This window comes from Nuphar pumila, chromosome 12 (assembly GCF_984573655.1).
Source record: "Nuphar pumila chromosome 12, dmNupPumi1.hap1.1, whole genome shotgun sequence".
Lineage (NCBI taxonomy): Eukaryota > Viridiplantae > Streptophyta > Magnoliopsida > Nymphaeales > Nymphaeaceae > Nuphar > Nuphar pumila.
Window position 1 is genome coordinate 19273583 of NC_143260.1, and position 24024 is coordinate 19297606.

The following is a 24024-nucleotide window of genomic DNA, read 5'->3' on the forward strand; positions in this document are numbered from 1 at the left end:
AAGTGCATAACTCCCATATCAACTATCAGTTCTCAAACTGAGTTTAAGGCCACTTTTTTTTTTACTTTTTTTAATGTTTTTTTACTCACTTTTTCTTATGCTTCTTAAATATTATTTTTGAATAATAGAACGAAAGCTGACAGATGCCACATTGATCATGACCCTATTTTTTTTGTTTTTATGACAATATTGTCAGTATCGTTGCCGGCCTTGAATTGCTTGGCCACAATTCAGGTAAATCGGCCAATACAGATTCTCAAGTGAATCATTCTTAATAGGATAAAAGCAATTAAAAAATATTTTGTGTCAATCAAATATTGACATGTTAAAACCATTAAAAGAATAGTAAAAATTAATTATAAGATTATTTTATATTTATCAAACAAAAAATGACCATACTGTACCACAAAAATGACATGTTTCTTGAAAGACCTTGAAATTTCAAAAATCTATCTACTGTTCAACACCGTAAATACTGTTGTTTTTGGACCTTTTTAGCCTTCACACCTATCATTTTTTGTGCAAATTTTCTCCGTCTTTATTGAAAATGCCTTAGTCGCCGCTTAATCTCTATCACCTTGTCAAAAACTAGTCTTCGGTGGATCCTCTCGTGGTGCGGGTGTGATGAATTTCACTGCAACTTTAGGAGTTAGCACTTGGCAATGAAGAATGACCTGGGTTTTCGGATGGAAACTCAAACTTTGAAACCTTGTAAATACATGAGTTATCATCCATTAAGAATTTACCAAATTTACATAAAATTAAGTGCGAGCAAACTTTATTTTAACCTAAAGCTAACAAATATCACAAATACTTGAGTTACCTCATATACAAAATGTAATAACGTTGCATAAAAAATTTGCAAAAATTATTTTTAACTCAAACTAACAAACTTCGTAAATACTTGAGTTACCTTTCATAAACAATTTACGTGTGTGAGAGAACTTTTTTTTAAATTCTAGAACTTTCAAACATCGTAAATACTAAAGTTACTTCACATAAAAAAATCCTAAATTCACATAAAAAATTGTGAAATTCTTTTAAACTTGAACTGACAAACTGACCAAATATTTGAGTTACTTCACATAAAAAATATAATAACATAAAAAAAATTGTGTTTTTTTTTTAAACTTGAACCTCTAAACTGCGCAAATACCTTAAGTTACTTCACATAAAAAATTTAGAAAATGTGCATAAAAAACTATGATTTTTTTTTTAAACTTGAATCTCTAAACCTCGAAAATAGTTGAGTTACCACACATAAAGTTTGGTAAATTTATGTGAATTTCCTCATTATGCGAATTTAGTAATTTTTTTATGCGCATAATGAGTCAGTTCATATATTGAGGAAATTTTCACCTGAGTTACTAAATTCACATTTCATTTACTAAATCTGTGATTTTTTTTTAAACTCAAACCTTCGAACTGCGCAAATACTTGAGTTACTTAGTATAAAAAAATAAAAAACATGCATGAGAAAACTTAATTTTTTTTAAAGTTGAACTTCCAAACCTCATAAATAGTTGATTTACCGTGCATAAAGTTTGATAAATTTATGCAGATTTCCTCATTATGTGAATTTAGTAAAGTTTTTATGTGCATAATAAGGAAATTAACATAATGAGAAAATTCACACATGAGTTATTATATTCGCATAATGAGAAAATTCACATAAATTTACCGAACTTTATGTGCGGTAACTCAACTATTTATGTGGTTTGGAGGTTCAACTTAAAAAAAAATCACAGTTTTTTTATGTGTATTTCTGAATTTTTAATGGAAAGTAACTCAAGTATTTACGAGTTTGGAGGTTTGAGTTTGAAAATTTTTTTGTTGATTTTTTTTTATATGACATTATATTTTTTATGCGAACTCATGTATTTGGGTAGTTTGTTGGTTCGAGTTTAAAATAATTTCATAATTTTTTATTCAAATTTAAGAAATTTATATGCGAAATAACTCAGGTATTTGTGATGTTTGAATGTTCGATAGTTTAAAAGAAAGTTTTATCTCCATTATTTTATGCAAAATTTGTAAATTGTTTATGCAAGACAATTCAAGTATTTGTGAAGTTTATCGGTTTGAGTTAGAAATAAATTTCACAGATTTTTTATGCAATATTATTACATTTTTATGCAAGGTAACTCAAATATTTGCGATATTTGTCGGTTCGAGTTTAAAAGAAAGTTCGCTCGTACTTATTTTATGCAAATTTGATAAATTTTTAATTCACAGTAACTTAGGTATTTGCGATGTTTCAAGGTTCGAGTTTTCATAAAAAAAATCAGGTCATTTTTTGCAGCCAAATGGTGGCTCCTCCGGTCGTGGCAAAATGTCGGTTGAGGTGGCAACTGCCAGCAATGGTGGCGGTTAAGGCGTTTCTAGTGAAGACGAAAGAAATTTGCATTGAAAGCGATATTTGCTAAAGCTAAAAAATCTTAAAAATAATAGTATTTACGATTTTGGACAACAAATGGATTTATGAAATTTCAAAATCTTTAGGAAAACATGTCATTTTTGAATAATCTGATCATGATCTTATTTTTTTGTATTTATAACAATGTTGTCAATATTTTTATCATTCCTGAATCGTTTGGCCAACAATTCAGCTTAATCGGCCGATATCGATTCTCAAGTGAATAGTTATATAGACTAAAAATAATTAAAAAATATTTCATGTCAATCAAATTATGACATATGTTAAAAAAATTAATTTAAGGTTTTTTTATATTTATTAAAATATAGCCGATTCGTATCGCCCGTACTGATAACATTGTTGTATGGTGTAAAATATCCCATAAATGATGTCCCCTACTCATCAAAGATAGTTTTCAGTATAACTCAAAGGATGCCTCTTTGTGTGTTCAACTTGCTATGGAGGACAACATAAAGGCTTTGGGCTGATGGACCCACCGAGTCATGTGTGTAATTGTGGAGGCTCCCAAATGCTTCATGTATTAAGATAATCGAATATGACATTTAGCTATATCCTATCTGAATCCGAACCGTTTACATTGCTAGTCGGTAACCATTATGCAAACTCTAAACTGAATATGAATGTAATCTTAAAATAAGGTTCTAACCCGGCACATTGTTGGGTCTGCTTTTCATCTAAGACCACTGATCCAGGTCCGAATATTTTCGAACCGATGCGTTTACTGGCCTTTTTATCAGCGCAGAAGGGCATCCTCCCCCTGCACTGCCAGTTAAAATCTCTCTCTCTCTGACTGCCTGCCTGCAAGGAGGCCACTGTTTCCTTGCCCTAGATCCAACGGACGACAGCACGTCCTCTGTCTTGCTTTGTCTCCGATCGACGGCCCGATGGACGTCTCTCCGGAAACCCTAGAGACCCTGACCCGGTGCTTCCTCCAGACCCTCTCGCCTGATCGCCAACCGCGGCGGCAGGCTGAAGAGTACCTCGCCGGGGCGGCGGACCGCTCTGGCTATTCCGTCGCCGTCCTCCGCCTCCTCTCCGATCCCTCCGCCCCTGACCAGGCCCGCCTCGCCGCCTCCGTCGCCTTCAAGAACTACCTCCGCTCCCGATGGTCACCATCGCCGGACTCCGCCGCTCCCGCCATCGCCGACGCCGAGAAGGACCAGATCAAAACCCTGATCGTCTGCCTCATGCTTTCTGCCCAGCCCCCGATCCAGGGCCAGCTGAGTGAGTCCCTTGCCGTCATCGGCAAGTCCGACTTCCCGAAGGCGTGGCCCGGCCTCCTTCCGGAGCTTGTCACGAGCCTCCGCTCTGCCGCTACCGCCTCGGACTTCTCCGCCGTCGCCGGCGTCCTGGCCACCGCGAACTCCATCTTCAAGAAGTTCCGGTTCCAGTACAAAACCAACGACCTCCTCCTCGATCTCAAGTACTGCATCGACGGGTTCGCCGCCCCGCTCCTCGAGCTCTTCCTTCAGACTGGACGCCTTATTGATGCCACTGCTGCCGGAGGCGGAGGCGGTGGCGGGGACGCCCTTCTTTTCCGTAGGTGGCTTGAGTGCCAGCGTCTCTGCTGCCGCATATTCTTCTCCCTCAACTTCCAGGAGCTCCCGGAGTTCTTCGAGGACCACATGAAGGAGTGGATGGGGGGGTTCCAGAAGTACCTCACCACCGCCTACCCTGTCCTTGACAATGATGAGTCAGGCGGTGGCCGCGAGGTCGCCGACGAGCTCCGGGCGGCCGTCTGTGAGAACATCAACCTCTACATGGAGAAGAACGAGGAGGAATTCCGCCCGTTCCTCCCGGGTTTTGCCTCTGCAGTGTGGAGTCTGTTGGTCACCGTCTCTGCGAAGCCCAATCGCGACAGGATCACTGTTACTGCGATCAAGTTCTTGACCACCATTAGCACCAGCGTCGATCATGCCCTGTTTGCGAGCCCGGAGACACTTCGGTTGATCTGCGAGAGCATTGTGATCCCGAATGTCCGGGTTCGTGAGGACGACGAGGAGTTGTTTGAGATGAATTATGTCGAGTACATAAGAAGGGATATCGAGGGGAGCGATATGGATACGAGGAGGAGGATTGCGTGTGAGCTTGTTAAGGGTTTGGTGTCGAACTACCGTGAGCAGGTGAGGGTGTTGGTGTCCTCAGAGGTGCAGAGCATGATGGAAAAGTATGCAGAAAATCCGGTGCAGAATTGGAAGGAGAAGGATTGTGCTATATACTTGGTGGTCTCGCTTGCGAGCAACGATTTGGTGGATGTGGAGAGCTTCTTCAAAGCGGTAATTGAACCTGAGCTCAAGTCCCAGGATGTGAACTCGCAGCCGATGCTGAAGGCAGATGCGTTGAAGTTCTTCACCACATTCCGCAGCCGGATACCAAAGAATTTGGCGCTCGAGCTCATGCCTCACGTGGTCAGGTACTTGACTGCTGAGTCAAATGTAGTTCATTCGTACGCAGCCAATTGCATCGAGAAGCTGTTGCTCGTTAAAGATGATGGCCGGGCACGATACACTGCTTCCGACATTGCGCCGTTTCTGATTCCCTTGATGACCAACCTGTATAATGTGTTCGACTTGCCGGAATCTGAGGAGAATCAGTACGCCATGAAGTGTATTATGCGTGTTTTTGGAGTTGCTGAGTTTAATGCAGATGTTGCAGCTGCCTGCATTGCTGGTCTGAAAACTAGACTCAATGAGGTCTGCAAGAATCCGAAGAATCCTGTCTTTAACCATTATCTGTTCGAATCAGTGGCTGCATTGGTGAGGCGAACCTGCGAGAAGGATACTTCATTGATACAAATTTTAGAAGCGAGTCTCTTTGGTATTCTTCAGAAGATATTGGTTGAAGACATTGCAGAGTTTCTGCCTTATGCACTTCAAATCTTTGCTCAGATGATAGACATTAACAAGCCGCCTCTACCAGCAACTTATATGCAGCTTTTTGGTCCCATTCTCTCTCCAGAATTGTGGGTGAGACAGGCGAACATCCCTGCGCTTGTGAGGCTGCTGCAGGCATACCTTCAAAAGGCTCCCTTGGAGTTGAAGCAGCGGCTGAGTGAGGTGCTTGGTATATTCCAGAAGCTTATTGATGTTGCTCGCACAGAGGAGTATGGTTTCTACGTTGTAAATACAGTCATAGAGAACTCGAGCTACGATGTCGTATCTCCCTATGTGCTTCACATTTGGAATGCCCTGTTTACGCGTTTGCATAAGCGGAGGACTGTGAAGCTCATAAAGTCTCTCATCATATTCATGTCCCTGTTCTTGGTGAAGCATGGACACACAACTCTTGTTAACACGATAAATGCTGTTCAGGAAAACATTTTTGGGGTGATTTTGGAACAATTTTGGATTCCCAATCTGAAATTGATCACAGGTGCTATAGAGGTGAAATTGTGTCTGGTTGCATCGACTAGACTACTGTGCGAATCTCCTAGTCTTTTGCAGGATTCACCACCCATCCTAATTTTATGGGGTAAAATGCTTGACAGTATTGTCTCTCTCCTTTCACGACCAGAGCAAGAGAGAGTGGATGATGAGCCAGAAGTTCCAGATATAGGTGAAAATGTTGGTTATACTGCCTCTTTTGTGAACCTCTACAATGCTGGGAAGAAAGAAGAGGACCTTGTGAAGGACATTAAAGATCCAAAGGAGTATGTAATAACAACTTTGGCAAGGCTTTCAGCGCTTTCACCAGGGAAATATCCAGCAATCATACAAGGGTCACTAGATTCAGCTAATCAAGCTGCATTGCTTCAGCTTTGCAGCATGTATAGCTGCTCCATTGTCTAGGTAAACAATCATATCTTTGTAAGCTTGGAGGTGTGTCTGATGATGCTAGTGTCTCCTGTGCGTTTGGTAAAATTTTAATTAATTTTCTACCTATCTTACATGCCTATGTTCTTATCACATGGTTTTCTGAATTTTAGTGTTGTTGAGGTTGTTTTATCGAGTAAATCAAACTCCAGTGTAAGTGCTCATATTCTTGATTTTATGTCTGGATAAAGAGATCTGGATGCATAAATTTTGGTTTCTTTTGTTGCTATGTCACTATATGTTGTTAGTCAGATGATTTTATTCTTATTCTATGAGGGCTCCTAACTCTAGATGCTGCAATTATTTTGTGTTTTTCACTTGGCTTTATCTATATGTTATGGTACCTAATCTTTTGAAGATGGTTCCTTGTTAGTGTTTTTACTTCCAACTCATATGTTTTTGGGAAATGTGAATCTTTTTCTTCCTTACATTGACATTGTTATATTCTTTCCTCATAAGGCGATTGGATGATTCTTGACTACATTTTCTTTCACCTTAAGAAAGAATTCTATACATACAAGATTGCTAGGCATCCTCTCTTTTTATTGCTTAGAATGAATTTTGGTTTAGATGTCCATCTTCTTTGACAATAAGTATTTCCCGTTTGCTAGGCATGCTCAGGATTTGTGTGTGGATATTTGGTTGTTGGGAGACCAGTTGGCTCCTATGAATTATGCATAGGTGCTGCAAGGTGCATCTGTTAGTACGTTGTCATTGTCATAGTTGTCTGGACAAAAGAAAAAGAGAAAAGAAGCTCCATGATTTTTGACATTTTGGCCAAAAAAAGGCATTGTTTTGAGGATATTTGAATTGTTAGTTTTAATATATGGCTTCTGTTCCTTCTGGCTGCATAGCTTTTAGTGTTCTCATAGACAACCTCCTGGTCATCATCATTGATATTGGATACCATTTTCTCAAGTCCATAACTCATGGAAGACCTTGATTTGGATCTCTCTTTCTAAAGAGGATGTTTTCAATTCTAGCTAGATATCTTTGTTTGAAGATTCTTCATTCGTCTCATTCTATGCCATTGACTTACATTTGTTTACCATCACGAAGCTTCCTTTTGGTTTCATATATTCAAGCAAATGCATTTGTGTTGTATATTGTGATTTGTAAATATAATATTTAGGGATGATTTAATATTGTAAGCTAGATGTTTTATCAATTTATAAAATGAATAATTCACAAGATGAAGATGAAGATGAAGATGAAGATGAAGATGAAGATGAAGATGAAGATGAAGATGAAGATGAAGATGAAGATGAAGATGAAGATGAAGATGAAGATATATTCATTATAACTTCATAGGATTATAGGATATGGAAAAAACAAGCAGAGTAGAGAAATGTGATTGGACCAACTTGGAGCATGTTAAAGGAGGTTTTAAAATTTTAATTGTTTTTGAACTTGAAAAGTTCATAGGAATATGTTCATAATGGATTATGATGAAAAAGCAAGTACAAGGAAATGATGATTGCCGGATTATCAAGATTATGCTAGAAAAAGTGAATGCACCATCTATAATTTTGATGACATTGACCTTGATGATGATCATATATATGATGATATTGTTGCATCACGACAACAATTCATCAAGATAATGATACAATATGCCCTCAGAGATAACTGAATATGACAAGGGTGGTTGGCTATATGCCACATTTTACGTTGATTTGTGCCTTGAAATCACTTTTGGGGGGTGCATTTGGATGCCACAAATCTCTGATCCATGTAAATATGGCGTGTGGTCGACACCCAATGCATTTTTTTTAAACATGTGACCTTAGATCCTTGACATTCAAAAGTAACCACAAATTCATGAATCTCTAACTTGGGGGCAGTGTGTTGTCAAAGGTTCATAGATCTTGGATTCATGTTTCTCTTTGGTCACGCTTGATTACCTTGGATATCAATTCCGAGGTGATATCAAATTCTAGGATATGAATTTTGGGACATCGGTTCTTACTAATTGGATCAATAGCCAATAAAGATAGAGAGAGAGGCCCCAAAATCTTGAACTTGTAAACTTTTTAGGAAAAGTTTGAAGCTTTGTAATTAATCCTTTTTCAGAGTTTAAAATGGTAGTTCATCGAAAAATAGTGTTTGAAAGAAAATGGTAGAATTTTTTTATATACCTTTAAATATTTTAATATATAACAACGAAAAAACTCATCGGGTTTAAAAGTTGGTGTGCTACTTTTTGTATTTGTGCATAACCATACGATTGTGAAAACTTAAAAAAAAGATCTCATCATGCATAAAATGAATCAAGGTCCATGATCATTAAAAATATTAATTACTTTTGTCCATTGATATAATAATCAAATAATAAGTCAAAATCTAAAAATCTTGTAAATACAAAGGAAAGGTAGGCTCGTTCTTTGTCGCAACCTCCAACCTTCGTATGTAAACTACTCCTCGTTACCTAAAAAATATTAAATCATATAGGGTCAGACAAAACATGTTTCAATAGAGTGAAATATACTAAACTTGTAAGACAAAAATACAAAGCAGAAATTTCAGTAGAAATTTCATAGTTTATCATTTGGAATTTACTGAAATAATTACACAACTAGTTATGCTTATTCAATCAACTAAATTAAACAAGAGAGCATCAATTCATACATTTCAAGAAGTTAAAATGCATGAGTAATTAATATGTATGACTTACGATATACTAAAACCCTTCAATGCATGCATAAATTTTTTTTTTTAAATGATGCATGCGATGCTTGATTAATGCACATACATCTTCAGTTATCACTTCTTAGGCTTAGATTCTCATATCAAGACCATGGTTCCTAATCTCCGAGTGACTGGAGACCACTGAACACTTTGGTCTACAATATTATGTCACTCGAGTGGTACCACCATTATCTCTATGATGAGCGTAAGTCTTAAAGGAGTTCAACGACATAATGTTGATTATAGGAACATCAAGTGCCATATAGGCAACCATTGCATCACGCACAAAGGGCAATATGAACCCAACCCTACTCAGTGAGTTCTCAAGCCTTATCTTGTATGTGCAATGACCCTCATTATGTTTGTTTATATGCATGTGAATATCGTTTGCGGCACCTTTGACCTTCATAAGCGCTTCACCCATTCGGGTGGATAACTAACTCTAACACAATACTTACAAATACCATTCTTAAAACAATGGATCACAAAAGCTTGCATATGATGCAATCATCTTTGATCGATTGCTCGAGTGTTATTAGCCTTTACGAGCACTAGCCTGAAGAGGTACAACAACCACTCTGGCATAATGGCGCTTACTAGTACTTTGCGTAATTTAGGTGGAGTCTACCCTGACACAACAATGCTTATGAGTACTTCACCTGTTTGAGGCAAATCAACCATTTTGGCATTGCTGTGCTTATAAGCATCATGCCTATTTGAGGCAGATTAGACCGAGCCTTCCAAGGTAGGATCTCAAACAACATACATTTGTACGATGACATAATTATGTCATCTTTGCTCGAGCATCCTTATCTCATGCAAGCACTTTATCGATTGAGGCAAAAAATTGGCATAATAACGCATTATTGAAATGGGATTCTTTTTGTTGGAGAGATGCACACCATTGTGCTTACATTGCATCTTTTGTGGTTGATCGGAAATCTTGGCCTTAATCAGGCCTCGAGCTGGTGACTTAGTGATTACATGAAAAACTTGAAGCCCTTTAATGTTTTGCGCAAATCCGAAACCCTTCACTTAGGTTTTTTTTTTTATCAAACATCATTTTGCATGGGATGAGGGTATTTGAAGTGCTTGAGTACTTTAGAATCAGTCACCATACATATATCCTACTATTGCATTGTTATATTTAATAAGCAGAGCATGTATGCTAAACGCGTATGTGCTAAATAAATGAATTTATAATATATATTATTTTTATAAATATAACATGCAAGTATTACTTAAAAGTATGGCAATGCATATAAATGCGTACTCACCTAAATAGATGCGGACGTAATAATAAAATAAACATGACAGTGTATAGAAAATACGTACACACCTAAATCAATATGCACATAAACATAAAATAAGATTGGCAATGTACGGAGATGCGTACACACACAAATAAATGCATAAACGCATGACCTAGGCACAACATAGTACTCCAAGCTAAACGAATTATGAAAATATAATACATAATATATATATATATACATGGGGATGTAGCGGTAAGGATACACCAGTGGACATCGGCGCAAGCGCTTGCAGTGACCTAGGTGGTGTAATCCAAGGACTAAGACCCATGTGAGTGTACATGTGCAAGTGTGAAGTTAAAAAAGCGTACGGGGGAAACAACACCATACATGAAACATGAATTTTAACACATTAAGATCGATGCTATCGACGTACAAACCTACCTTTTTATTCATAGACAAGTGTAAGGTCGCTTTTGGGTTATGGCCGACATGTACTTTCGTTTGGTATAGTCATGACAAGGTTGATATGCATGATAATAAGGATAGAGAAGAAAAGATAGTGATAGAGGTGGCGTCGATTCACAACATGCACCTTTACGCACTTGGCTCACGAAAAGAGCGAGAAAAGAGAGATATTGGCTAAGAACGGGTCAGACCTAGCTTAGGTCAAAGTAGGTTCGACTTACTAGGTTTAGCCTAGTACTGGTTAGGGAGACTCAGACCTAAGTTTAGTTTGGTCCAACTAGGTTAGAAAAGAGAGAACTAATCTGCCAAGATCAAGTGATTTTGACCAAAGTAGGCTCATTTTAGGTCAAATGAGTTCGATCTCACCTGAAGTAAACTCGATCTAGGTCAAGTGGGTTTGACCTAAGTAGGCTAGTCAAAAAGAAAAAAATAAGCAAAGAAGAGAAAAAACTAACTTGGCCAGGCCAAGTAGGCTTGACTAAAGTAGGCTCAATTTAAGCCAAGTAGGTTCAAGCTCACTTCAAGTGGGCTTGATAGTGATGCATAAAATAAACATCATTTTCATACAATATTCATGGATTTTTAATTATTTTGAAGGATAAGAACCCATGTATTTGTATATTTAGGTGCAAAGAAAGCCACAGTTGGTCACTCGAATCCAAACTATTGGAGCATTTTTAGGGTAATTGGAGTGAACTGCAAGGCAAATTAGATCCAGATTCGATCCAAAGGTGAAATATTTGATCATGGATTGATCCAAACCCAAAATATCCATGAACCCACGTGATTCATGGTGCTATCCATGAACTTTTTCTAAAACCCCCTCTTTATCAAGCACTTGGGTAGTTAGTGGTAAATAGTAAATAGTTTTAGCATTTAGTTAGAACTAATTTTGCTTTTAGGTAGGTTTTAGAATTAGAAATGACTTTAAAGATTTAAATAGCTTAGAATTTTAGGGTTTGATGTTTTTGTTGGATTGAAAAAATTGCCCCCTATTCCCCTTCTCCCTCTCCCCTTTGCATTTTCTCTCCCTTTCACACTTTTTATTTTTCTTGTCTTCTTATTTCCCTTCTCCCTCTTCCTTTTATTTCCTCCACGTTGTTTGGGTCTTTCTTGTGTGTGATGCCATTGTTTTTTTCAGGTGTTGCATATTTTTTTGGAGAGCTTCCAACTCGGATTCGGCATGCCGTCTACCACCATCGAGGATCCGATCGTGTTCTCTCTTCAATCGAGCCTCATTCTTTGCTTCCAACATCGATCTCCCCCTCCGCAATTCGGCTCCCAAGAGATTGCAACTGGGAATGATTTGCAGACCTCCCAAGATGTAAAGGGCATGTGCTCTCCAACTTCAAGAACCACTTGTGTTCTCCCCCAACTCATCGGACGAGCCAGGCGTTAAGTCTTTTCACCAGTTTCTTCTAGTTAGCATCGAGTCAAGAGTCAGGTTGTGTGTCAGTCGCGGGTCTATCATTAGAGTATTTTTGTTAGTCCAAAATTCATGTTTTACAGTGTTAAATTCTGTTTTGATCGAGTTCTTGGATAAGCAAGAACCGATCTCGATCTTCCTAATCAGCTGATTGAATCAAGTGCAACCGATTCATCTTCTATGAACCAATTGGCTGATTAGTGTTCATAATGTACATGTTTTTATTTTTTTGTTTTACTTGTAGTTTATTGAATTTGGATTGTAGTTATCGTTGCTTATATAATTTTTAGGACTGGTCATGATCTAGCTACAACTAGATCCGACTTGTGGCATTGGTTTGTGGGTAGCCAATTTAGGGTTAGTGGCTAGTTAATACTAATTCAATAATCAGTTTAATATTAATTTTAATAACTTGTTAATTCTGATTTTAACAGAAGGTAACGTTAGGTACTTAGGTTTTATGTGGCCGTTATATAATTAGATTAAATATAGTTAGTAGGTTAGCATTATAGTCGATATTTTCTAATAAGTCGAGTTGTATAGTTTGTTTTAATTTTTTTATTGTGACATTAATTTTTATTTAATCAAGTTAGGTTAGATTAAGTTAATTTAGACTTAAGTCAACATTTTATTGTAATTTGTATATTAGGTTAGCATAGAGATTTTTGAAATTCAATTTTTGTAAGATTTGACTTTGAATTAAGGTTTTGAAAACTGTGTAGTGTGTTTTAGGTAGTTCATTTGATTGTTGCCTTTAGCCTTAGGTAAATTCTGTATTTTGAATTGTAGGTTAATTAATATACTTTGATTCTTTATTTTAACTTTTGGTAAGTATTTATTTTGGTAGGTTGAAAGCAGTAATTAGACTTTTAGTTAAGGTTTCATAAGAATCAGCTAGTGTATTTTAGGTATTAAGTTGTATTTTCTTAAGCCTTAGTTTCCATTCTTTGATCTTTAGGTTAAATTCTAAATTTGAATTGATTAGCATAATTTTCAAATCTTGTTTGATTTGTTAAATTAAGGTTATTGAGTAGGTTTGATTCAAAAAACTGTGTAGGGTGTCAATTGAGGCAACTTGAGTCATTTCTATCTTGAAGTTTTATTTGCTTTCCTATTTTGAATGCTTAGCACTACAAGAAATATGTGGATTAGCGACAGACGGTATCCATCGATAATTTATAGCAAATTTATCGCCAATCTGTTTAACGGCGGATTGACGATGGCTTAGCGATTGATAGTGTCTATCGCGATTTTTTGGTCGCTAATTAGCGTCAGAACTGACCTGTCGCTAATTCGCGGCGGATTAACGAATGTCATGATTCATCGCTAAATGGAGACTGATTTGGTTTTGCGATAGATACATATCCGTCGCTAAGCCGTCACCAAAATTTCATGATAGATACGTTTCCGTCGCTAAATTCTGTCGCCCAATTAACGACGGATTACATTCACTCGCAAAACATCAACTAATTTAGTTTTTGAGACAAATTAATATCCATCCCTAATCCATTGCTACATTTGCGATGGATATTATCGATGAAAAATATCCGTCGCTAATTCGTCACAAAATTTTAAAAAAATAAAAAAATATTATAATATAAATAGCGAGAAAAATTTTCTCGTTATACAATTTATATAACCTGTGTATAAAAAATAAAGTACACATAAAAAAACATATACAAAGCAGGTGAAACAAATTTAGCACAAGCTATAAGTGAAACAAATTTAACAACCCACTATAATCCTCGTCAAGTACTAATTAGTTACAAGAGAACATATACAAAGAGTTTGTTTGAAACTACTAAGTACGTGTAACAAATTCAACACATGAATCTAATCATCGCCAAGATTTGGAGCATCATCATCTTCATTGTCTCGATTTGCCCCTTCATCCATGCCTGCATCAACTTTTCTACGTTGATCATCTCTAGCATCCCACAAGAGAATTGAAATGTTAGTATTGATAAACAAAATATAATGAAATAAATTATATGCAATGCACCTAATATAAGGAAATCAAAATAACATGGTTGAATGAGACATAGACTAGCAATAAAGTGAACATTAACAAAATTCAGATATGTGTTCTAAGGTTGACAAAAAAATTTCATAATGATTCAATCATGCAGATATGTTGTTCTAAGGTTGTCAAAAAAATGTCATAGTGATTCAAGCATGCATATATGGTTTATAAGGCTATCAAATAAATGTGTTATGTATCACAATTATGCATATATGTGTTCTAAAGCAATCCAAAAACTTTCATAGTGATGAAATCATGCTTATGTGTCTTCTAAGGCAGTTAAAAAACTATCTTAGTGATGAAATCATGCTTATAATCATATATATATATGTGTTATAAGACAATAAAAAAACTTTCATAGTAATTCAATCATGCATATATGTGTTATAAGGCAGTAAAAAAATCTTCATAGTGTTGAAATCATGCTTATATGTGTTCTAAGGTTGTCAAAAAACTTTCATAGTGATTCAATCATGCATATATGTGTTCTAAGGCAGTCAAAAAACTTTTATAGTGATTCAATTTTGCATATATGTGTTATAAGGCAGTAAAAAAACTTTCATAGTGATGAAATCATGCTTATATGTGTTATATGCTTATGTGTTCCAAGGTTGTCAAAAAACTTTCATAGTAATTTAATCATTCTTATATGTGTTATAAGGCAGCCGAAAAACTTTCATAGTGATGAAATCATACTTATATGTGTTTTAAGGCACTTAAAAAACTTTTATAGTGATGAAATCATGCTTATATGTGTTCTAAGGTTGTTAAAATTTTTTCATGTATATATGTGTTATAAGGCAGTCAAAAAACTTTTATAATGATGTAATCATGCTTATATGTGTTCTACGGTTGTCAAAAAATTTTCATAATAATTCATTCATGCATATATGTGTTATAAGGCAGTCAAAAAACTTTCATAGTAATTCAATCATGCATATATGTGTTATAAGACAGTAAAAAAACTTTCATAGTGAGAATCATGCTTATGTGTTCTAAGGTTGTTAAATTTTTTATAGTGATTCAATCATGCATACATGTGTTCTAATGCTAGCAATAAAAATTCATAGTGATTCAATCATTCATACCTGACAGACATCAGAGTTCATGTTGAATGCATACGAAACTCCCCTGTTCCGAAAAAAGTTGCACAACTTATTATTGACAAGGTTGAGAATGACTTCATGTAAAAAATTACGTATTGTGTCTTGAAGATGCTGACAGGCACCATCGCAATATACATCAGGGTCAATCTGACGGTGGGAGTTAATGTTGGCAGGAGAACTCTGAGAGCTCTGACTGCAGGAGGCAACGATTGGTGTAGTGTTCATGTTATTCTCAAATCCGAACAGATGACCCTTTTTGGGTTCATCAGTTGCAGTCACCCATGCTGCATGATCAAAAGGCGGATACTGAGTGAAGTCATCGTCATATCGCTGTACCATCTGCTCGTATGACTCCTACAAAGTAATGATTACAGTAAAAATTAATAATTAAGAATTACAATATTTATGATAATGTAATTCATGGTAACTTGTATATTACAATGTTTATTAATACAATAAATATATATCATTGTCGCTCTCCCCTTCTCTGATACGAACTCTCTCGTGTTTTTATGTTTATGTGTTTCAACAAATACATCCTTGTAAGGCACAATGCCTCCTTTTTTTGGCTTTCTACATGATTAAATGATAAAAAAATCAATTAGAAAGTATAGATAAAATATTTATAAATTCGATATATATATATATATATATATATATATATATATATATAAAAGTTACCATTTTCTTCTAGGTGGCTCCCAAAAGTCCTAGAACCACCTGTGTATAGATGGGCTTCAGACATCTTTGTTCGGTTTTGTGCAGCCTTTGCTGAGCGGTTTTGAAATTCATGACTCGCCCACTTGTCGCACATTGCATCCCATGGCCCTTCCACTACAATAGATCATCTATCCTATCAACTGTTTTTATTGTTGCAGTCTTCATATTGTTCAGCATATTGGCAAATTGATTGACACCCACCTTCTGCCACACTATCCTTGCGTTCTGCTCCTCCTTTACAGTCGCTAAGCGATTCAAAGCCTACAAATAATTTTAAAAAGTTAGTGCACAAGACTATAAAAAAAATTATATATGAAACACATTAGCTATAATAAACGATTGTATACCATGAATGAAGAACATAATCTTTTCAACACCTTTAGGTACTCTTTTCATTGAGTGAATAATCCTGATAGATGCTAAAGTAGTGACTTTATAATTTCTCATATTACTTGTGGCTCGAAGCTCGTGTTGCACATGAATTGATACACATTAACAATCGACTATCGATGCACACTATTTATCAGATAAGTATTGGACAAGTGACAATTTAATACTTACGATCGACTATCGATGTACACTATTTGAATGAGTCTTTGTGTGTCAGACTGAGAAGACCCTGCATCTGGTGTTGTCTCGTGATGTGTAAAAGTAACTGGTGTAGGTGGGTCATGTGCAGACGAAACATCATCTACAAAATAATGAGTTAGAAATTCACATAATGCACATATAAACTAATCAACTGTACATTTATTTAAATGATATATCTATTGAAGGATTGCGTATAGACGAAGGCTGATACTAGCTATCACTGAGCTGAGATCCTATAAAGACAATTAACAAGTAACAATTTTTATATCAACATATAAGAAAAAACATAATGAATTCCTATATTTAAATATAACACAAAGACATCTACCTAATGATGTCTCACAACCTCCACTTGATCCTCGACCACTGGGTGCTCGATCACTGTGACCTCCACAAACCATATTCTGACAAATAAAAATGATATTTAGATCAGTTACATAACTCTTGAACTTAGCATGGACATGACATATGCATGAAATATAAAGATTTAAAGGTCTTACATGAATCCGTTTTATAATTGTGCATGTAAATGTTAAGTATGCATGAAATATGAACATGCATACATCATCAAATAAAAAATAACTTTATGCAAGCATGGATACAGTCATGTCAAACATTGCAATATATTCAAATTATTCATATCACAATAATGTGAAACATGTACCTGCAACAAACACACTCCAATATTCCGCTAACTACAACATGACTAGCATGAACTCCAAATTACAAAAATAAGAGCATATGAGAAAGTGATGTGGTATGTATTACAAGATGCACTTCACTAGCTCGAGTATGCTTTCTCATCACTTGTTTGACTTTCATATTCTTCTTCTTTCTCCTCCTCCTCGTCTTCTTTATTGGACGCCCATCAACTTGGTATATCATTTGGATCACATTATTTCATATGTGTACCATCATACAATAGAGATGTGACATGCAAACTATGTGTGACATCGTGACCATAAGAGAAGTCATACATATCATCTGATTGTTAGTAATCACCCTCTTCAACAATCTTGTCTTCCTGTAACTGATCATACTCGAGGTATAATTTAGACTTCACCTTGCAAACCATATTTCTATCTGACTTTCTTGTATTCAGACATGAAGTAAAGTGATGTGGTATGAATGGTTCATATGTTCCAAACCTTGATTTATGATTCACCTTCACAATGCCTGAGGTTTTGTCGACTCTTGTTGTTGTAGGATCAAACCAATGACACTTGAATAAAGTTACAGTATTATTTATGTCTAAGTCAACTCTATTATTTCTTCAATAACACCGTAGTAGTCATATTCATTTTTACAATAACTGTTACCCTTGACATACACACCACTATTCATCATTGACTTGTTTAAACTGTACTTTTTTGTATAAAGTCAATAACCATTTACGATATATCCGTTGTAACATTGCACAACTTTGGTTAAACCATTTTGTAAATCAGATATTCCTTGATCATTAACATCATCATGACAGACCTACAGGCATAAACAATGACTGTAATCACGACCAATTAAGTAGCATATTGTTGTTTACATGAATAGAATGCTTGTCACCGTCCTTACCAACTCTTTCAACCATGCCTCAAACTTATTTTCATGTTCTTTCTGTACTTCTGAATCAATGAGATGTGGAAGTTATCTTCACAACTCCAGATCAAATCGTCTGCACTTAACAAATATTTATATACCAAACCATGTATGCACGTATAAAACTTAGTGTTATATATTAAGTATACTTACTCGATGTAGAGGTCAATCACTGAGCAATTAAAAAGGATATAGATCTGTGTTGCGTCTTGCTCTTGATCTTTCAAGAGTCTTGATCGACAACTGTCAAAGGCATGCCCAAGTGGTTGAAATATCGACAGTTTGTCAGCTACAGTAAATTGTTCTACATCATCATTACAAGGTGGGCAAGTGTAATGTGTTGGAATGTGCGGTTCAGAGTACATAGATGAGAAATTTGAAATCTCTTCTAAAGTGTATGCCTCACAAATTGAACCCTCCACTCTTGCTTTATTCTGAACCTTTTTTTTTGAGGTCAAACATGCATCTATCAACAATATATATTTCGTAATACAATAAATGTCTAATAGCATTAGAATGAAAAATATAAATAAAAATATACCTTTTAAATGAGTATATCCACCAATATTGTACTGGAGCACTAACCCAAAGTTCATATGGCAAATGTATGATCACATGTTCCTTAACATCGAAAAATGCTGGCGGAAATATCTTCTCTAGCTGACAAATAGTAGTGACGACAGAATCCTCGAGATTTTTTACTTCAGTTATTACAAATTTCGATGCACATAATGTTCTAAAAAATCTATTCAACTCGGATAATACCCTTCATATAGGTTTGTTTAACATATCATGGAATGCTAGGGAAATCAACATTTTCATAATGACATAACAATCATGGCTCTTTAACCCATATAATTGCCTCTCGTCTATTTTCACAGTCCGAGCAATGTTAGAGACGTATCCATCTCAAAATCTCAATTGTCTCAACCACTAACATACCTCTTTACTTAATCTCGTCCAAGCACATACCTTGCTTTTGGTTTCAATACTTTGTCATTGTACTCTTGGAGCTTCAATTCTGGTTTTTTATATATTACTTTTAAATCCATACGGGCCTTCAGATCATCATTCATTTTTCTTTTAACATTAATTACCGTATTAAACACATTATCAAACACATTTTTCTTCACATGCATCATATCCAAATTATGTCGTATCAATAAGGTCGGCCAATATGGTAGTTCCCAAAATATAGATTTTTTTGTCCAATTGTGATCTTTCTTAAATCTAAGGAAGGATGTCGGACTACGGACATCTGTCGGTCCATATGGAAAGTATTACAATCGTCTTAAAATCTTTATACTAGACAATCGTTTAGGTGAACCTTTTATTTCAGTTGTGCATGCTTGAAATGTATTCCTTTGTCGTCGGAACAGATGATCATTGGGTAGAAATCGACGGTGACAATCAAACCAGCACAACTTCTATCTATGTGTCAATATAAAAGATTTTGTATCCTTCATGCAGTACGAACATGTCAACCTCCCATGTGTGCTCCAACAAGATAACATACCATACACAAGGAAGTCATTGATGTCCTAAATTCATCTGTACATAAACCTAGCTTAACATTTCTCACTTTCATTGCGAAGGTTTGATGATTACGATCAAAGTGCTTTCAAGCTTTCGCGTCAATAAGAAGCGTGATCTTGTGTTCATCATGTCGAACTTTATTTGCATGACATCTCATGTGTTTAGCTGTCATTGAAGACATATACAGTCGTTGTAATCTAGGGGTGAGAGAGAAGTAGCAGAGTGACTGATATTACACTTTTGACCTCGTGCTACCATTGCCCCTTGTCTTTGGCTTGAACCGAGGATGCCCACATGACGAACATGATCTGCTATTTTCTTGATCTTTGAAATACAACATGTGGTTTGGACAAACATTTATCTTTTGATACCTCATACCTAGAGCATTGACCATAACCTTCGCACGGTTGAACTTTTGTGGCAATTTCTCATCTTTGGGCAACATACTATTCACAATAGAGTACGAACGATCAAAACATGATTGACTCAAATTATACTCTGACTTCAAATTTAGTAGTTGAAGATCTGTAAACAAGATAATGTGACACTCGAAACTATTTTACAGTTGTTCGTCACTCTAAGTAAGTCATAAAATCTACTTGCTACATCGTTTGGTGTTTCTTCTTCTACCCCAGTTGGTACATCACTAGGACCCATAGCAGAACTCAGTTCTGGTTCTGCGACATCATATATCAAATCCATATATGGATTATCGTGCACCACGTCCACCCGTACGTCAAAATTGTTTCAAAATTCTTCATCATGGAGCATCCAATTCTGATAACTACTTACAAAACCCTTCTTGTATAAGTAATGTCTAACACAATGTGGTTTTATAAATCGATTGTTCTTATATATGGTGCATGAGGACCTGATCCGACCGATGGGATCCACATTATCCGGCCGGAGGCTGGAGGTTTGACGGGAGAGGAAAGAGGGCGAAGTAGGATGAGGGCGTCAAGGGAGGTGGGGTTGTCGGCGAGGCAGAGAGGGTGTGTTGGACGCGGGGGATGAGGTCTCCGGAGGGCGTCATCGAAGAGCGAGGGCGGAGATGGCGAGCCGAGCGATGGCAGGGGCGAAAGAAGAGGCAGTTAGTGAGCGGCGATGACACACGACGACCTACGACGAGCGGCGATGGTCGCCGGATGAAACAGAAAGAGAAAGAAAGGGGCTTGCATTAGGGTTTTATTGGAGAAATTAGCGACGGAAATTTTTTGTCTCAAAATCCATCAACAATTAGCAACAATCGCGACAGAAAAATTTTGTCACTCATTCATCGTGAAGCTAAGACGGAGTTTGAGACAGATTTTTTTTGTCACTAATTAGCGACGGATTTTGAGACAAAATTGTTCCGTCACTAAGTTTGGCCCTAATTTCAATTTTGGAGACGACTCGTTTTCTCTAGCTAGTCCATCACAAATTTGCGACAAATTATTTTCGTCCTAAATTTTCGTCGCTAATTAACATTTTTCTTGTAGTGTAGGTTAATTTCCAAATTTTATTTTTTTGTTTGTAATTAGAGAAGTCTTATTTTGGTAGGTAATTAAAGAGAGTCTTAGGGTAGACATTTTCAATATTCCCTTTCAACCTTGCCTTGCCTTATTTTGAATTATTTTTAGTAGCTTATTTTTAGGAATTTAATTCCTTGCTTTCTTTACTGAATTAATTAAGCAAGTTTCATTTTTGTCAAGTAGAATTAACTCTTAGTGGGTCCACTAAGGGGCGTGAGCAATCAATATTCAAATCTCAATTCATTCCATTATCCACCCCTTTACCCAATTAGTTTTAGTTACCTTTATTTAGTTTTAAATTGTTTTAATTAAGTTATCTTTGCTTTAAATTCAATCTTCAAATTCAAGTTAGGTTAGAAAGTTTATTTTAAGTTAAGTACATTAGGTTAGTTACTTTCATTGTTATAAGTAATTTAATTCATTGCTTAATGTTAGTTAGTCCAATGTTTTAGTAATTAATTAATTGGTTAAATAAAATAATCGTGTAGCATTGCTTTAGGTTGGTTAAGTCTTATTTCATTTTTTTAATGTATTATAGTTAGGTTTTGATTTCATGTCAATTATATTCCTTAGTGTTCTTATTTTGTAGTATTTAATTCTTATGTAGGTTAGTTAAGTAACTTAGCTTATTAAGAATTCATTGATTAATGCCTAGTAGTGTTAGTAGCATAGTCAGCTAGCTTAATAGTTGTTGTTGCTTTGTCTCTCAATTATTTTATTTAATTCTCTGTTTTAGCTTAGGTTTAAATTCATGCATTTTCTATTTTTTTTAGTAGTAATTAAGTTTTGCTTAATTATTTCTTTAGTTTTTATGATTTGTAGTTAATTAACTAGTCAAGCAAGGCCAAAATAGAATTTATGCAAAATTCAGATTTTTGGTCAACTTCGGGTCATCATTTCATCTATGTTTTTAACGAGTTTTGACCTAAATTTTTTACATTAATCTCATAGCATGTCTATTGTGTCTCTGCCAAAATTCATAATTATTCATGCTGATTGTTCAAGTAATTAAATTGATTTCGAAAACTGGTTTTGTAGAAATTATTGTTTTGAGTTATTGTTGTCAAGAGGACATTTTTGTAAATTCAAAAATAATTTTCTGAGGATTTTGAAAGAATTTTTAAACTCTGTAAATTGGGTCTGATTCCTAATTGTGTCCAGAATGTCTTTGTAAAAATTCAAGGCACTCTGACTTCATTTACATTTTTAAAATTTTGATTTCCCAAAATTTGTCTTGAAGTGTCCTGTTAGACTAGTAGTTTGGGTAGTTTAGTAATTTCATTTAGAATTAGGTGCTATTTTAATTTTGTTATTTTTTTTGAGTATTTGTAGTTGGAATATCTGTCAGAAGTTAATAAATTAGTTTTGATTAATTTAGTTAATTATTTAATTAGTTGTTTAATTTCATGATTTACGTTTGTAGTTTATTTAATAGTTGTGTAGTGTAGTTGTAGTTAGTATTAGTGACTAGCATTAGTTTAATTGCATTTTTACCGTTTTAGTTATTTAGATATTTAGTTATTTCATTAAGTTCTTTATTTGATTTGATTCTTGCATTAGTGTTTATATAAATTAGGTACTAACATTATTTTGCAGGTTCTACTGCATAAGGAGGAAGGCGGGTAGTGAAGGTTAATCCTGTGGCTTCGTCATGTGACATCGGAGTTCGAGAGTTATGATTTTTTTTTATTTGTTATTTGTGTTCTTGTAGTTATTGTAATTCTTGTATTTTTGAGATATTAATAAAGTGAATAATTCAAGTGAAATATGCAGTGCTTTATTTCGTTCCTTGAGTTTGACTTGGTCTTACTACTAGTGTAATCTGATTTATTTTTATTATTTGATGTATAATTTACATGAGAGTTTTATTGAAAAATTGCTTTAAAAATTGCTTTTCATAAAAGCTACGCCACTTGTCCCAAGCAAAGAAGCAAGAGAGAGAAGAGAGAGAGAGAGAAACTAAAAAACAAATGAGTTTTTTCATTGGGGTTCACCTCTTTTTATAGAAAAAAAACGTGGGTCTTGGATTTGGATATGTGTTCGATCTGATCCCAATCCAAATCCAAGAGCAATAGTGCTATTACTTAGGAAGTACTATATAGAATGACATTTATTGTAACGCCCCAGATATCCAAAATGTTACTTGGTTGAAAAATCATGGATTTCTTTTATTTTTCTTTGCAATAGAATTAAAAATGTTTTTTAGCGACGAAAATGGACGATAATGAGTCGGTTTTAGAAAACATTGGACAAGTTAGAGGTATGTGGCCAAGTACTCGTGGCCAAGTACTCGTTGACCACTAAAGTGTTTCATTTATCATAACGAGTTGTTTATTACAAACATCACTACTTGAAAAAGTAGTATTCTATAAAACTGGTTTTTATAAAGGAAGTAGTGCAATATTGTCTGGAGAAACCCTGGAACCTGATGCTCGCCTTATCCCGAATATCGCATCGCAGGTTCAATACTTGTATTCTCCATTAAACGGGTTTAGAACCATTCTTGGTCTGGTATGAAAGCATTCAAAGCAAATCAAGTATAATCTTGTGAAAATGCCCGGACCACTTAAGGTCACAATTCATAATAACGATACTCAAGTCTCCACGACTTCACGTATATCGTGAAAGCCTGTTCAGGATCACGATTAGAACATTATGCTCAAGTCTCCAAGACTTGGAACATCTGTACCCCACGAATCCAAGCGAGTGATCCTCAACCTTAGCATAGTCGTACATATACCACACAGGTCTTTGTCATATGGGTCCAGTAGTATACCGATCTTAACACCTAAATGGTTATACAAGACTTGTCAGAATAATGCATATTCATTCATACATTCATACATCGTTGAAACTAGAA

The 24024-nt window shown here is 35.6% G+C and overlaps 1 pseudogene across 2 annotated transcripts; it reads left to right on the forward strand.

Annotated features, from left to right (window-relative positions):
- The first annotated feature begins 3202 nt into the window (after window positions 1-3202).
- Window positions 3203-22864, forward strand: LOC149820208 (exportin-2 pseudogene; annotated as a pseudogene). 2 transcript variants are annotated; one of them, XR_016426393.1, is made up of 2 exons: window positions 3203-6225; window positions 22761-22864. The product of XR_016426393.1 is annotated as an exportin-2 pseudogene, transcript variant X2 (transcript). The 2 variants fall into 2 exon arrangements; XR_016426392.1 differs by lacking the exon at window positions 22761-22864 and adding an exon at window positions 11800-11937.
- Window positions 22865-24024: the final 1160 nt, after the last annotated feature.